General features: G+C 32.8%; 1 long non-coding RNA gene across 1 annotated transcript; it reads left to right on the top strand.

Annotated features, from left to right (window-relative positions):
• On the top strand, positions 1-385 carry LOC121726293. The gene is made up of 2 exons (XR_006035517.1): positions 1-151; positions 292-385. It is a non-coding gene; the product is annotated as an uncharacterized LOC121726293 (long non-coding RNA).
• Positions 386-4,529: the final 4,144 nt, after the last annotated feature.

Here is a 4,529-nt window from a genome sequence, read left to right as displayed (position 1 = left end):
CTAGATAAAATTTTAGGGGGTTGTTAAAGAAGGTAAAGTAACTTACCGTGTGATTTTGCAGCGTTCTGGGGTGTACGGAAAGGGTTGAAAAAGGTTTTTTGTTAATAACATTGCGTAAAAAATTAGTAACACGCTGCAAATTTGGAATTAGGTTGTTCTTACCGTTTTGTAATGTGTATTAAATTTGCAGCGTTTTGCAATACACGGAGCATTGTTTATTATTAAAAAACAATAAAATTTGTTAATAACAGGGGTGAAAAAATTAGTAACACGCTGCAAATTTGGAATTAGGTTGTTCTTACCGTTTTGTAATGTGTATTAAATTTGCAGCGTTTTGCAATACACGGAACATTGTTTATTATTAAAAAACAATAAAATTTGTTAATAACAGGGGTGAAAAAATTAGTAACACGCTGCAAATTTGGAATTAGGTTGTTCTTACCGTTTTCTAACGTGTATTAAATTTGCAGCGTTTTGCAACATACGGAACATTGTTTATTATTAAAAAACAATGAAAGTTACTTTTTTTCTTTCGGGTTTTGGCTTTAATGACTGGCCTATTAGGAATATACGGCAAAAGGTGAAAAATAGTAATTGTGATCCGAACCATACTCGCAAAACTTCATATCAAAATATATTCAAATTTTCCTTTTGGTTTGTACTATACCAACTACGCCTTTATTACTATAACCTAGTAATAATTTAGAGTAAATATTACAGATGATATCATTATACGAACGTTCTAAATATTAGGGGACCAGCGGAAGATGAGCAGTCGACATTGACATGACCATCCGACGCGTGATGGATGGCCCTTCTTGTCAATCTGGTCATCAGTCTACATTATACCAACCAGATTTCAGGATATTCTCCATATTCTTCCACTTGTTACTTAAGTGCGTTATGACATCACTACATAATATTATAAAACAAAGTCGCTTTTTTCCCTCATGTCCCTTTGTTCCCTTTAATCTTTAAAACTACGCAACGGATTTTGATGCGATTTTCTTTAATAGATAGAGTGATTTAAGAGGAAGGCTTATAAGTCTAATAACATTTATTAAACAGTAGAAAAATACTGTTATGTTATTTTTGGTGTTTCTAATGTGATGTCGTAAATAATTATTTTTTTTCCGCTTACATTGCACACGCAGGCTGAACCCTACGAGATTTATCAAAATATTGTACACATTGAAAAGGTGTACAGAAAGCTCTGCGATGGTATATTATGTCTATCTCTTATGGATATCCCCACAATAATATTTTTTGTCATTTTCTTTTTACGACAAATAATGGCTAATTTTCGAAGCAATTTTAATAAATACAGCATTAATCCTTATCCAATGAAATAACTTATATACATTGTTGATTTAATGTAGATCTATATGGCCCTTTATAGCATATTATGATTAAAATGAATATTTTCGAAGATATTACGGATTTAAAATTGCGGGAAGTAGCTTTTGCGGCGGTACCGACCAATGCGGGCCACGGGTAGTAACAATGAATACAAGTCAAAACTTCTGAATCGATTTTAATCATTTTTTCAGTGGCTATATATTTTATACCCATGCGAAGCCGGGGCGGGTTGCTTAATTATAAAATTGGTATAACTGTTACTTTTTAAAATTGTTTAGTTGTAATTTTGTAGCTGTGTTAAATTTTAGTATGTACTTATTTAAAATATTAAAAAACTTTTATGCAAATATTTATATAGTAGATATTATGTCCAAATCTGTATCTTTTTATCACCAAGGGTCGGCTCACGTGACAAAACGATGCGAAGCATTTTTAATGGGCATTTGAAATTGGAATAACACTACAGGCAGTTCGTCTGTTAATTCTATGTGTATCTTCCTGACTAAACAATTAAATTCACTATTTAAAGGCTCATGAAAATTCATAGCTTTGTATCTTATGTTCACGTTGCAATGTACAATGACCCCAAGGAGGTAAAAATAACTTTTGTTTGAAAATATTCGTAGATGAACAATTTATAATAATAAATAATATCTCCAGTAAAGCGGGGTCTCGCTGCTATAAATTGGTGGGTCTTAACTCTAAGCTTGTAATCAACACGCTCCTCTATTCAAATACATCATCTAAGGGTTAAAATGTACTCTTACTTTAACTTGTTACGGTAATTGTAAATTAAGGATTTCCGTTAATTTATCTGCCATTTTGATATTTTTTATTTTTTGTAAGTATACAGTTTTCCATGGCATTAAATTTTTACGTTAAAAAAAACCAGCTAGAAATCTAGAGAGTATAGAGCCATAATATAATACGTAATTTTTTTGTCTAAAACTTGAGAAGTTATCAAGAAAATTAACACTGTTTTCAAAGATGAGCGTTTTCCTTCGGGTAGGTCTTTTATATTCTATCTAATATATCCCAGGGTATATGTAATTCATACGATAAATGTTTTAGACACTGAAATAGCCATGTTGACCGTCGTCTAGATCTGTTTTCGATTAGGCACGTCCCTTGAGACTATAATCCGAAATAAAATATTCAGATAAAACATATTGAGAACTTCTGTCTTCCATTTGAAAGGTATAAAAATAAATAAGATAATACATAATTTGGAAGAAAAAGACCAAAAGAAATAAACCTAAAAAGCCATGGTGTGTTTGTAAATGTAGTTTTTGTCAGCTATTTCAAATTTATAAATACGGTTACCCAATAATATACTGTGTATAATTTTAGGTAAATCAGTAATATCATATTTTTTAGAAACATAGAACTCATTCTAAACAAAAAGTCATCAAAATCTATGCAGTGTTTTTTGTGTGAAACGGTATAAAACACACACATGTGCCTCTCCATAAAACGGCATACTCCCCAAAACGCCTCCGTGGTCTAGTGGTATAGAGCGCGGCTCTTGGCTCGGAGGTCGTGGGTTCAATTCCCACGTTGGGCACATGTTATTTCCAAGTTTGGTTAGGACAATGCAGGCTGATCACCTGTTTGATGACAAGTAAGATGATCCATGCGTCGGATGGGCATGTAAAAAGTCGGTCCTGCGCCTGATCTCTCGCCAGTCGTCTTCCGTCCTACTGGGTTATGAGAGTAAAGAAATAGAGAGTGCTCTTGTGTACTGCGCACACACTTGGGCACTATAAATTACTTCTGCGTAGCTGGCCTGGTTTCAAAGAAATCGGCCACCGTCACCGAAACTGGTGTGGGAGCTATTATTATTATACTTCTAAAATGTAATATACAATGTGTAACAAAAATAAGTGATAATACTTTAGGGTGTGTACGTGTTCCTTGTAGAGAGTTCATCTGTTCATCTCGCTGAAAGAGGATTTTTTTTTTGACTTTTGTATGAGCAAGGGCCCGAGCGTCACGAGTTTCCCCATACAAAAGTGAAAAAAAAAATTGGTCTTTCAGAGCTGCTACTTTCACAGTGAACTCTCTACAAGGAACACGTACATAATCTAAAGTATTATCACTTATTTTTGTTACACACTGTATAAAGAAAATGCATGTGTTTGACATAAAGTAAAATGTATTGATACAGCGCCAGTGAAAGTATTTGCGACAATCCGTCGTATATTTAGCAACGCCATCACGTAAGATCTTTTTTAAAAGGCAGCAATACAGGGGCACACTGTCTCCTAAACTATATTAGCGCTTCGGCTCTCGGCACGGGTCGTTGAGCTGCTTTGATGAAGGATTTGCTTCTTGAAAGCTTTTGTTAAATTTTTCTCCGAGAAATTCTCTTTAAAATAAATAGAAAGTGCCTTGGCGTAGATAGAGAAAATTGTACCGAGAAATTGTAGTTATGCAATTACGCTTTTTACGTTCGAACTGCAAAGGCAAAAAGTTTACTTTATATACGATTTATATTTTATTTATTACTATTTTAAAACTGCGTGTGTGTATCTTTTAATAATCATTTTAATGATAAAATAAAAATTTGTTTCAGGTTAACTCAAGAACATGATAATGTGAACACGGTGAAAACATTTGAAAAAGCCTAATTATTTAAAAGTAATTTAACAGCCTACATTTATTAAACCTACACAAAATCAAAGGCTTTGTTAAATTGTAAACATAACACGGAACTAACAATATGGACGAATTGAACGAATCAAATCGATTGTGGAAAATCGACAATAGGTAACGAAGGTTATTCTTTACGGAAGAAAAACTCGACTGTATATAGCTTATTATGTTCAAAGAATAGGCCAGTTTTGTAGATAAGTAAATGTAATTTTTAAAGTTTAAACTATAACCTTTAGCTTGGAGTGGTACTTAGTGGTGATGTACAAAAACCAATTGGTGTAGTAGACATTCTGACATTGCCAAAAGTTTCGGTTTAATTTAATGTAGTGAAAATATAGATTTAGAATCTTTATTACATGTGCGAATTTGTCAAATAGATTGTGTGGAACAGATATAATTTATATCATCTGAAGAGAAGGAATAATCTGGACTAAAAGAACAGAAGCTTTTTTCATTATATAGAAGAAGTTGAAAAAATGGCATTTAGACAATGAAATTTAAATAAAGAAGAATTT

This window comes from Aricia agestis, chromosome 4 (assembly GCF_905147365.1).
Source record: "Aricia agestis chromosome 4, ilAriAges1.1, whole genome shotgun sequence".
Lineage (NCBI taxonomy): Eukaryota > Metazoa > Arthropoda > Insecta > Lepidoptera > Lycaenidae > Aricia > Aricia agestis.
This window is presented reverse-complemented; position numbering and strand designations above follow the sequence as displayed.